A 14,216-nucleotide genomic window follows, 5' to 3' on the forward strand; every position below is an offset into this window, starting at 1 on the left:
GTAGGATGAAAATGAAACAGGTGCGTAATGTATTGTGTTCTTTTATGAAATAAATATATGATGAAACGGGTGCATGTTATATTTTGTTCTTTATGGAATTAATGTTAATGTGAAAAKGTTTCATTATAAAATGGTTAATTGATGTTATATTAATGTTAACTTTTGTTTATGAAATTAATGTTATATTGATGTTAATTTTTGTTTATGAAATTAATGTTAACTTTTGTTTACCAATTTGCACTTATCATTGAAATAAAATAATTTTTTAATATTTTTTATTTTTTAATTTCCTAAAATAAAGTAAACTAATCTTAGTCATTGATCAAGAAAATGGACGGATGAGATTGATTTATACGGTTTACACAAATGGGGCAAATTTTTATTTGAACACTCCTATATATATATATATATATATATATATATATATATATATATATATATATAACATAAATGGGACTACTTTTTGGTCTGTAACTAAAGATCAAAGTTTTTTTTCTTATCAAAATAATAAAAATTTAAATGAAAATTAAAGATATCTAGCGAGGGTTGTGATATCTTTCGTTTGATTTTCCATTTTTCTCAGATGTTTTCGTCTTCAAACCCGATGAACAGGCAATCGGTTTATTTTTACGTAAAAACAGTTTTATGTGTCGTTCAATTGAATAAATATCGTACTTTTAAGTACAACTTATTTTAATAAAAAGTTTCGACTATATCTATCTAGATCAGAAAATGTTTGTTTTTTCAGGATTATTTCTTAGTTTTTTAAGTAAATAATAATATTCACATTTATTTGTCTGATTTGATGCATCAAACAACATAATCTTCTTGTAGTACGGGTTTAGGTACGCGGAGTACTTACTAGGCCCATCAATACTACAAAATTTGATCTAGATTTAACTGATTTAAATACATCAATCAATCGACTGATTAATTTAGTAAACAATCGAAAAAGACGATCCCCTAAAAATGAATGAATGATCCATTCAAGTCGATGTGATTGGTCATGGTTGGATCCATTTATACAATCATCGCAACGAAAAATATATACTATAAATGATCCAACATAATTATACATGTACCATTTAAATCCTTGAAGCACAAAACCATATATTTTGGAACATATTTTATATATAAACGATACTATTTTTCACATATATTAAATAATTATCTCGAATATAAATAAATTTAAATACAAATCAGTTGCTGTTTATAAGCTTTATTATCTTTTTTATTGTATTTTAAAAGGGTGTTTGGGATTGCTTATAAAAATAACTTATTGAATTATTCCGGTATGACATCGGTAATAAGCATTTTTCAGTGTTTGGATAAACAGCTTATACCGGTGTCAAACCATAATAAAAAGTTTTTGAAGAAGTTAAACCCTTCTAACTTATAATAAGTTGATAAGAACTTTTGTAAAAAAAATCATAAGTTGTTTAAATAAGCAAGCCCAAACACTCTATTATGGTTTGGACTTTGGAGACAGACTGGTGAGGGCTCAAATATATTGGCCCAAAAAAATCATTCATAGTGGGCCAACGTTTCAGGAAGCCCATTGTCATGGTTTTTAAAAGAAGTTGCATAAATATTCATCCTAATTAGGGTTTGGTTATGGAAAATAAATATATTTAGATCATGAAGTTCTAATGAGGTGGATGAAATAGGGGTATGGAATACGTTCGCTTGATGGTTGTCGGTGCTAGTAATGGTTGGATAATAGACGATCAGCTTGACGTAAATGAGATATCAGTATAGTAGATAGAAAGATGGCAGTTGTTTTTTGTCATAGAATTTTGTTTCGGATATAAGAACTCTCTACATAATACAGTTACGTTAAGGTTTTCTGCAGGAAATATCTTCAGTATAACTGAAGAAGTTGTGAATAAGGATTGTATGTTGTTGATTATGTATCTTGGAACGTGAACTACACTGTGTTTAATTATCTCGTGCAGGTGATTGGAACTCCCGAAGTTTTCTGTATTTTGAAGCATGACATAGATTAAGAAAGAATTTGAATATGATGAGTAAAGCACATCTGCCTTATCATTTTGTGAAGCAGAATATACGAGGTAGGTTCTCTTTTTGGATGATCATTATCCAGATAACAATCCTATATTATTTTATTACCTGTTGATCTTAATTCATGAGCTGATATTATTTTATTACCTGTTGGGTTAAAGATATATGAGAGCAATTCATATAACATTTTTTGGTTCTTAATTAACTTTATGAATCTGGGATATTGTCAAAATCTTCTTTCATCTGTACTATATTATAAAACATTTGACAATAACTCTTAAAAACTCATTTTTATGCATATTACTTAAAATTCAATATTACAAGTAAAAATAGTCATTTTTAGATGTTGGTCTCATTTCTTAGTCATTTTTCCCCCTAAAATCAGTAAAATATCACTAGATCAGCAAATGGTAGGTCCATAATTTATGGAGGAGTCAAAGTGTAAAAAAAGTTTTTAAACCAGGTCCGTAAGTGTAGGGACCAAAAGGTTTCTAAATCGGGTTTATAGTACGCCAAAAAAAAAATTAAACATCCTATCTAAAAACGTTGTAATAAATTTATTTGAAAAAGTGTCCTATGAAAAATGGGTTTATAGGACATTTTCTCAACAACAAAAAATGTCGTATAAAATTGTTAATGTGACATTTTATATTAAAAGTATCTTAAAAACCTTGTTAAGACACCTGCAAGCGTTCTATAAATTTATTACAACAACCTTTGGACAAGACGCTTTAAATTTTGGACCTATAAATTAAATCATAAAAAAACAGTTTATTAGGACGCTTAGATCTTGATGGCTACCTACCTATAAACCCAATTTTGTTATAATGACAAGAACTCATGTTATTGTTCACGTATCTGGTTTCTTATAAGAATCTCTGTCTCAGTGGAGTTTCTTGTTAATTTGGATTTTTATTCTTAAAAACTTTTAATTATTCATCAAAATAACTATTAAGGGGCATGTTTAAATGAGAAGGCCGTCAATATGCAAGAATGTGAGATGTAACACCCTAAGATCACATTTGATATAACATATGTTTCTATATATATATATATATATAAAATACAACTTTACATATTCGGTCTAATTATCTACAAAAGCTACATTATAAAGTAGCTACCAAATTTTTCCACAAAATCTCTATACATAACTTGTATTCAGATGCAAAAGGATAACATGTTAGCCCAATATCCCATGCATCATATATATACATTTTCACAATTTCTCTTTCCCTTTATCTTCTAGTTGTGCCCGACCTGTAATATACATTTTCAAAACACCAAAAATGAGGGTTAAATCTTGAGGTCTAGTGAGAAATCCATTTAATGCTATTACAGGGTGAAAATAACAAAAAATACTATAAAAAGCTTGATTGTATAAATAACAAATATACAACACATTATCGAACAAACTTCTTTTTGTCGCATCAATATGATGAGACGACACTCACTTATCGCATCAACCAATGAAATAACTCATTTATCGTATCACATATAAATTGTCGCATTTAAATAAATAAATCATAAAGTTGTCGCATCCAACCGATGTGATAACAGTAACTTGTCGCATCACACACATGCGATAACCCACAGTTGTCGCACCTCAAAGATGCGATAACCAACCTTGTCGCATCCAACAGATGCAAAAACAATAACTCATCATTATATAGATGCGATAACAACAACTTGTCGCATCACAAGGATGCGATAAACCAACACTTCACTTTTTATCCCATATTCATCCCATCGCACTCATGAGATAAAAACATACCCATCGCATCCAATGATGCGATAATATAGTCCTATGATCGAAAGATCATCAATTTTCTAGAATTTGATTATGTCACCCTTATCCCAGTATATTCAGCTCCTGATTATGTCACCCTTATTACAAATATATACCCAACTCCCGATTATATCACTCTTATTACCAAAATTACCCATCTTCTGATTATGCCACCCTTATTACCAAATAATACTCAGCTCCTGATTATATCACCCTTATTACAAACAGATGATAATATCATATCAAAACCCAACAATTTATGCATATAATCGTCAATTACTCAAACTTCTGCCTTCGAAACATAGAATTCCCTAATCGTTCTTTGTCAGGGTTGAAAATATTCCACTGACTCTTTCAGCCTTGAAATTTTTTTCTTTGACAGCTTCACTTTGACATATCTGAATTTCATTAAGAATGCCAGGGATTAAATTTGTTCTTAACGCAATGCTTTAATTGTTCCACTCTTTTTCTTCCGGCTAAGCGTGTCAGCCACCACATTTGCTTTCCCAAGGTGATAAAGGATTTCACAGTCATAGTCATTCACCAATTCAATCCATCGTCTTTGCCACATATTTAGTTACTTCTGGTTAAACAAATGTTGAAGGCTTTTATGACTAGTGAGAATCTGACATTTTTTCTCCAATAAATAATGCCTCCAAAATTTCAATGCAAAAACGACGGCCACAAGCTCCATGTCATGTGTCAAGTACTGTTTCTCGTGATCTGTTAATTGTCTAGAAGCGTATGCAATAACTTTTCTCCTCTACATCAATATACAGCCCAGACCCAGTTTTTAAGCATCATTGTATACCACAAAATCTTCAGACCCATCTGGTAATGACAATAACGGAGCACAACATAGACGGTATTTCAATAGTTGGAAGGCTTTACTCTAGTCCTCTCCCCATTTATACTTAACACTTTTTCTTGTCAGCTTGGTTAAAGGTGCACCAATACACGAGAACTCTAGAATAAATTTCCGATAATACCCTGCCAAACCCAAGAAACTACGAATCTCGGTGGGGGTTCTCAGTACTTTCCTATTCTTAATAGCTTCAATCTTTGCATGATCCACTTTTACCCCTGCCTCAGAAACAATATGACCCAAAAATTGAACTTCCCCCAACCAGAACTCACACTTGGGCAACTTAGCATACAATTTCTCTTTCTTTAAAAGTTCGAGAATTAAACGAAGATGTTCGACATGCTCCACTTCTGATCTTGAGTAATAAGAATATCATCAATAAATACATAACAAATTTACCAAGATACTCATTACATACCCGCTTCATTAAATCTATGAACGTTGCTGGAGCATTTGTAGACTGAACGGCATGACCAGGAACTCATGATGTCCATATCTTGTTCAGAATGTAATTTTGTCAATATCTTCAACTAAAGAGAGCAACTGATGATACTCTGACCGCAAATTGATCTTGGAGAACTTGTCCCAACTAGTTGATCAAACAAATCATCGATTTTTGACAAATGATATTTATTCTTTATCGTCAATTTGTTCAATTCTCGATAACCAACTTTGTCGCATCCAACAGATGCGAAAACATCATCGCATCATATAGATGCGATAGCAGCAACTTATCACATGACAAGGATGCGATAACCAACACTTCACTTTTTATCCTATATTCATCGCATCATACTCAATCGATAAAATCATACCCATTGCATCACAAGGATGCGATAACACAGTCTTATGATCAAAAGATCATCATTTTTCCAGAATTTGATTATGTCACCCTTATCCAGTATACACAGCTCCTAATTATGTCACATTTATTACAAAGATATACCCAACTCCCCATTATGCCACCCTTATCACCAAGATTACATATCTCCTGATTATGCCACCCTTATTACCAAATAATACCAGACACCTGATTATATCACCCTTATTACAAACAGATGATAATATCATATCAAAACCCAACAATTTATGCATATAATCGTCAAATTACTCAAACTTGAAACCTCACAGTTTCTTCACCAATAAACGAGAAAATTGATGTTTTGCAAAATAGAACTCACTTTGAATTCACAAAGAGATGTAGATACGAAGATGAAAATCAACAGCAATTATTCAGTACAAGAATTCACATAAATCAACTTCTTCCTTTCTCTTCTTCCGATTTCTCTTTTTCTCGGGCTCAAAGAACATACACAATAAACTCTTGTTTACTTTTCACCACATCCCATTTAGATAAATCAATTATCTCATAATACGCATAAACAAATAATGGGTGGTGAAGGATTAAACAATTTAAGCACATTAACAAAATAAACCCCTCAAGTTACCATGCTTATTTAAAAACAACCATGAACTTTTATAACCGATAAACCCACTATCACATGAAAAGAAATATTAAACCAACTAATTAATTCAATTAATTAAAAAATATCATAAACAAAAATTGGAAAATAATTTTAGAAAAATTATAATAATTACTAATTTGAATTGGATCAAATATTCAGTAATTATAATAAAACACTATTTCAATCCCTTAAAAATCTCATTGTATTTTATAGATTTTTTTAATTAATTCATATTTTTATCAACTTTTATATATATATTTTTGTAGATACACTTTTGATATAAAAAATTCACAATTTTCATCAAATATCAAATGTTATATCTACAATTAATTCATAATCTTTTCCACCATTTTTTTCTCTATTTTTTGGATCCACATTTTGAATCACATGTGATTTTTGACATATGATCTATTACGTATCACATATGATCCACCCCGTGAACTTCTATATATCACATATGATAATATACATGAGTATAAGTTGCATATTGTCGCATTCGAAAATAGACGTCTGAATATAAGTGACGTATTAACACATGCGATAATATTGCATCACAAAAAGATCTATAAATGTTAATATACATAATCACATATGATTAACACAAATATCTACAATTAACATATGTGATTTATACGGTCATCAAACAAATCATCACGTATGATAAAAACTTATAATCAAGTTGTTAAATGTTTATTTTTGCGATGAAATTGGTTTATTAAGAATTATTAGATATCGGTTTGGAAACAAATTGAATGACGATTTATTAGGGATTCATCATCACGGTTATAGATAATGATATCATTTTTAATTTAATTTAAAGATGTTTTATTTAATCTATTTATTAAATAAGATATCTGAGTCATATTTCTTCTCGTCTTCTCACAATTTAGTGTACTTCTTACATGATCCTTCCTCTAAGGCTCTAACTATTGAAGCATCAAGTGTAACCGAATGTTGCATAAAAAAACCTATTAGATTTTAAAGTAAAGTTCACCTTTAGTCCCTAATGTTTATTAATTTCAACGGTTTTCGTCTCTCAACTTTATTTAAACATTTTTTAGAGTAAAGTTCACCAATCAAGCTCATAAAGCAAAGTCACATGGATGAAACCACATGGACCAAATTATAGAGGAATCCACATCTCCCCCAACCCATTTTGGTCCCTTACATCTCCGGCCAGCACACAAGGACCATATCACATGGACAATATCACAACGATGATGATAGTGGAAACAATCACAGGGGCTAAATCGCAGGGACCAAACCACAGGGACGAAATCGCATGGACCTCCACTGTTGAGTTTATCTTAGTGACAGTGATGGTACTCATAGAAGAGAGGGTTTCGGTATATTTCTCTTGCCATATGGTACTCATAATGATGGTGATGGTCACCGAGTTCGATGGTGATGGTCACAATTTCGTCCTTGGGTTTTTATATATACACACACACACACACATATATATATATATATATATATGTGTGTGTGTGTGTGTGTGTGTATTAGAGTTAATTGAGTAAGAGGTCCTTAAAGTCTGATGGTTTTTGTAAAAACAAGAAACTAAAGAAAACTGGTAAAATCACTAAAATACCCCTCATTAAGTTGGACTTAATGGAAAATTTTCACTGTCGTTAAAAGAAGGGGACGAAAATTGTTGCTTAGTATCAAATGTGAGAGGCAAATCTATTAAAATAAAGTTAATGGACGAAAATCATTGAAATTAACAAATATTAGGGTCCAAAAATGAACTTTACTCTGGATTTTATATATCAATCAAATTTTACTACTTTTATAAACAATATAAATGGAAATTTGAAAGGTTATTGGAAATTAAATCATATTACCCTTTCGAAATGAACGATTCAAAACTCTTAGACAATCACCTCATTTTTTTTAATCTTAATTATCTTAAATATAGTTAATTTTTTAATCAAACAAATTATATAAAAATAAGTGTTTTATTCTCTTTAATTTGATATTTACATCGATATACAGGTTTTTCAATTCTTTTATCCATATTTTAAAATTTTCAGTCACCAATATATTCATATATTTCATATTAATATATTTACTATATTATAAAACATTTACCTCTTTATTTGAAAATCTCTTATGATTCAAGCTTATAATTATTAACTCATTAAACTTCACCTTTAAATAACTAGATAAGATTAACTGATAACTAACTAACTGATAAACATTATCAAATACAAAACAACCGCATTCTCTCAAAACTATACAAGACCATATATAGAACAAAACAGTTTAATATAGATACTTTCTAAAGTTAAGGGGACAAAGGAATAAGCCAAAACATGAATTATGACTGATAGCAGTTCTCTCACTTTCAGGATGAATTCTCCCGTTGCAGTTTTAGAAATGAGCAAAGTTGAAGGACATTTTGTTTCATTTGTTGTATTAGCATAGCCAAATCAACATATATGCTACTTATTTACCTCCACTCTTGGTTGGGTTAAAGCTTAATTTGTTTGACCTACTTGTGTTGGTATTATGATACATCTTGGAGGAATTTTGGAATATTGCTACTACTGTTAAAAAAAACATAAATTATCATGTTATATAGAAAAGGAGGAAAAAGAAAACCCTAAAAAGATAGACAAAACCCTAAAAGGAAAGGAAAAGGAGAAAACCCCCAAAAAAAGAAACAAAAACCCTAAAAAAGGAGGATTGGAATTGATCATCTTCAAACATATATGGTTAGGATGGATCTTGATAGGTTTAAATGTAATTTAGGTGCATGCATATAAACTGCAGATTCTGCCTATGCTTGCTACAACGTACTAGTTAAACTTGTCCATAATACAAAGAACAACATGACCAAATTAACCATCACATAAAAACTAACCCTAGCTAGCTTCCTACCTGTTCACCAGTCCGATGGGCTTGGAAGCGGCTCAATATGGTCAAACATATCTATCGGAAAGTCATCAATGAAGGTGTCCGGTGCTGCCAGCATCACTGGATCATCACCATCCTCTTGCCTTCCACAACTCCCACCACTTTCTCCTTCACCACCTGGATACAACACCAACACTTCTGTAACTTGAATCAAAGTTATTTGCATGCTACTAATTCAACTATATATATATATATATATATATATATATATATATATACCTGGTGGCACATAAGGAAATTGGACCATCTCAGAAGAACCACCATGGCCAAAAACTGCAAAGAAGTTAGGGTCCGCTAGTTGGTTGAAAATATCATGGCTTTCAAGAGGAGGTGGTGGTGGTGGTGGTGGAAGTTGAACTTTCAGTGGTGGATCAACCTGAGGGAAATCTGGTAGTAAAGGTGGCAGCTGCGGTGGCTGGTTGCAGGAGTTTTCCTCCACGGGAATGATGGTCGTGTATTCAAGTTGACACAGTGGTTGGTGGTGTTCGAAATTAAGCCAGGATGTGACAGCCGAGGTGGGGTTCAAAAGTTCAGGCAATGGCACCATCTTGATCGGTTCATAGTATGATGAAGAACACGAAAACGCTTTTGGTGATGATGCTGATGATTCTTCATCTGTTGAAGAGCTGCGTTTTGGTGCCTGAAATAATAGCACAATTGCATTGTATTCCATATATAAAATAAGATAATCTTGTTCTGACTTTTTAGGTCAAACACACAGTAATTTGTTTGTTTCATATTACCAAAAACTTTTAATCTTTTCTCGGCCATTTTAATTTCTGAATCTAGATTCATAATTCTCCTTCATGTAGAAGACTTTTACTTCCAAAATATAGACAAAATCGATATCAGAATTCACTTTCAAAGCTTATTAGTTTTGACATCCAAAGTCAAAGTCAATAGTAACCATAAAACCCAGTGTGTTTTCAGTTTTCAACATGAAATTCCCAAAGTTATGACCAAATATTAGACCCATTTATTAATGATCTTTTTTTTTTTCCTTGTAATCACAGAAAGAATGGTGTTTGAACATATAAACATTCAATGAAATGTAACTGTTTACCTCAAAGGTGGGGACTTTATGCAGGACGGACGATTCATGGAGCGACTTCTGGTACTTTGCCGGTGGCAGCAGTGGCGGAGGTGGTGGTGGTGGTGGTGGTGGTGGCGGTGGTGGTGTCTGAAGAACTCGAGCCAATCTTTTCTGTCTGCTACTCCAGAAATTCTTGACATCATTATCTGTTCTTCCAGGCAAATACGTGGCTATCCTCGCCCATTTGTTCCCGAATTCCCGCTGTAATTCTATCACTACCCTCTCTTCATCTGCAGAAAACTTCACACCGCTGATAATGCACAGAAAAAAAAAGAACAGGATCAGATACATCATCTTCTCCAAATCAAATACTTCCACTTCAAAAAAAGTAAGAAATCAAATTGAAACAGCAAAATATATCAAAAACCTCATTAAAGTTGATGTTGAATCGTCAAAAAGAAAAAGGCAAAATCAACGAATATATGTATGTAATTTGGTCTAATCTCAAAATATTGAAACAGTAACAAGAGATGTATATACCAACTCTCTGCAGCAAATTATAAAGAAGAACAAGGGAAAAAGTGTTTCATGTTCTTCGTACGTAACAAGAAACCCCATCAAGATTTGATCTAAATTAGGCAAAAATCATCAAAATTAGCAAAAATTTATGTGAAATCAAGTCAAAATGTATAAACCCACTTGAAACAAATCAAAATCTCTTAAATGGTTGTGTAAAATCGTCAAGTCAGAGCAGGGCTAACCCAAACTTCAGTACATTTACATAGAACTATCCTCTATAAACACTCACAGAAACATAAACTCAAACAGTTTGCGTGTGCAAGAACAGAAGATGGAAACAAACATCTCCAATTAATTACCATCATCAATTAGGACTCCAGAATTACAAATTCACACATTTAAAACCCAAAATTCACACACAAAAGTTTCTAAAAAACGAACTTTTGTTCTTGATGAATTTGAAAGGAGAAATTGAAGGGCATTACTTTTTGAGATTGGGGCGGAGTTTGTTGACCCAACGAAGACGACATGATTTTCCAGTTCGTCGAAGAAGACCTTTGGATCGAATGGAGCTCCAATCTCTGGGTCCGTATCTCTTGACATGCTTGATCAAAACTGCATCTTCTTCTGTTTTCCATGGCCCTTTCTTTATCTCTCCCAGTTCATCATACATTCTTCCTCTCTCCATTAATCCTTCACTTTCACACACTTCACACACTGCAATCCTTCTCTCTCTCTCTCTCTGAATTCAATGAATCTTTCTGCAATTTGAGGGTGGAAGTGTGTGTTTTTGGGTGGATGTAGTTACGGTTAAGACGGTTATTGCCCCTGTCTCCCACATTCCCCCTTTTTTTCTCGCTTTCGAAAACATGGGTAATATTTACATTTTCAGTCCCTGAGGTTATAACTAGAGATACGTTTGATCCCTGCGTAACACTCGAAGTTTATATCCATCGTATCTAATCTAATCTAATCATTTGGCCAACTTCACCCTCCACATTATATGGGTCGGGTCGGGTCAAGTCAAGCTCCCTCAATTCGGGTTGCAAAAAAGGGTGAAATTTATCGATCCATGTGATAAATAAATTTGAGATTATTTTGATACATAATAATTTCTCTAAAATAAAATAAAATAAATTATTATTTATTCTATTATATTATTTTTTTTAAATAGAGAGAAAATATAAACTTGAAATCTTGAGATTTCCAATATTCCTCATATGACACTAAAATGCAACTTACTATTTGTTATTAATTAATTTGACTAATAATGTGTATAGTGAATTATATATAGAGGGAATTGAGATCATGTGAAATCATATTATTTACGTAAGATCCGTGAGACCATCTAAATAAACTAAACCTTCATAGCTGAATATTGTGAAAGTAAACATTCACAGTGTTTTTTCTTTAAAGGTTCGGAGTTTTTTTTACCTTCATATTATTATGTTGTGAAGTTTCAAGTATCATTTTATAGTCTCACGAATCTCATGAAAACAGATTGATGTCACATGAATACAACCCTATATATATATATATATATATATATATATATATATATATATATATATAGGTGGAGGTTCAAACGAGAACACCTCCATTTTACGAGAACACGAGAACACCCTTATTGCATACGATAATACGGGTGAGGGGACCATGTGATGTGCGGACGACGTGTTCTACGACTTAGGCCGCGCCAAAGGTTGTCTGCGTCTGTGATTTAGCATCACATGTGATGGTCTTGATGGATTATAGTATCATATCAACAACACTCTTATCACATGTGATAATACTTCTGAGGGGCTTAGTGGTGTAAGGGCGACTTGGCCCGCAACCAAGATCGCATCGAAAATCGCTCGCGTCTCTGATTTAGTATCATATGTGATTGTCTATAGTAAAAGAATGTTCTTGCGTTCTCGTAAAATGAATGTGTTCTCGTTTGAACTCTTCCATATATATATATATATATATATAGGGGCTGGTTCAAATGTTAACCAAAATTATTGTGTTAACTTTGTTAACCAATCTTGGTCATTGATTCTTACAATAAACGATTGTCATTAATAATGATAAAAAATTAAATTTTTAAATTTACAATTTCAAAGAACATATGTGAACAAAGGGGAAAAGGGTATTTAGGTAATTTTCTTTTTTTGTAACTCCCATGTCATTAATTGAGAGTTATAAAATCAAAAAATCTCATTATTTTTGTTAATGTAAGAACCATATGAACACACATACACACACACACACACACACATATATATATATATATATATATATATATATATATATACATATATATGAATCATTGTGTCAAATACGAACAAAAATTGACATATTTATGAACTTGGAGTGCATCACATTTATGAACACAATATGAACATAATAAGAATAGCTGCTACATGAAAGGAAATAAATAAATAAATAAATAACGGGTATGAACACAATATAAATAGCTTGTGAACAATAGTTTCTTCATTATGAACATATTCAAGAGCGAGCCAATGTTGAGATTTGCAGCTAATGTATATATGAACACAATATAAACACTTGTGAACAATAATTCCTTCATTATGAACACATTCAGAAGCAAGCCAATGTTGAAATATTCAGCTAGTGTATATATGAACACAATATGAACAGCTTGTGAACAATAGTTCCTTAATTATGAACACATTTAAGAGCGAGTCAATGTGTTGAGATATGCAGCTAGTGTACATATGAACACTTGTGAACAATAGTTCAATCATTATGAACAATGAGTTTATCCATAATAGCTTGAACGATACCGAAAACTTTACTACCGGGTCTCTTCTACCAATCACAAATTCAAAAACATTATAGATAGAAAAATCAATATTACAAAAAAAACAAGATCAATAATAATTTAACAAAAATTATAAATTCAATATTAGATGCCTTGATTCATATCCTTACTATAACATATATGAACACACCTGAATGTATATGAACTTTAGTTACAGTCTATGGTAGGTCAAGTATCACAAGCAGCTGATGGAGCCGAATGGTGATCAGAATTCGATTGCATAACAAATTAAGTTGATGATGAACTATTTCTATTTGAACATATGAATTGGGCTCGTAGTAATAATTACAGATAAAGTTACCAACACAATATGAACTATAAAAAACACAAAAACATCATAATCAACATAATTTTGATTAAAACGAATACAATAACATATTAATTCATTACAATACAAACGCTTTGATTATTGTCTTTACTTCCGGAACTCGAAGTCCGGTTGTCATCGTAAACCATTTTAACATTCTCATTGTTGTCGAGTTGTTTTCCAATAGGTTTATCCATATTAGCTTGAACAACATCGAAAACTTTACTATCAGGTCTACTTTAACAATCACAAATTCGAGATATTATAAATAGATAAATCAATATTATAGAAAAACAAGATCAATGGTAAATCAACAAAAATTATAAGATTTTTTGATTTTGTAACTCCCAATTAATGATATGGGAGTTACATACAAACCAAAATTACATATTTACCCTTGTCATTAAATTATGAGATAGATATGATCTTAGATAAAAAAAAAATGGATTTTCGTTGGTTGAGTTTGGTT

General features: G+C 31.7%; 1 pseudogene; it reads right to left on the minus strand.

Annotated features, from left to right (window-relative positions):
- Positions 1-9,026: 9,026 nt before the first annotated feature.
- Positions 9,027-12,211, minus strand: LOC112502556 (annotated as a pseudogene).
- Positions 12,212-14,216: the final 2,005 nt, after the last annotated feature.

The sequence above is a fragment of the Cynara cardunculus genome, unplaced genomic scaffold (genome assembly GCF_001531365.2).
Source record: "Cynara cardunculus var. scolymus isolate 2C unplaced genomic scaffold, CcrdV1 Un_Scaffold_1581, whole genome shotgun sequence".
In the NCBI taxonomy this organism is placed as follows: Eukaryota; Viridiplantae; Streptophyta; class Magnoliopsida; order Asterales; family Asteraceae; genus Cynara; species Cynara cardunculus.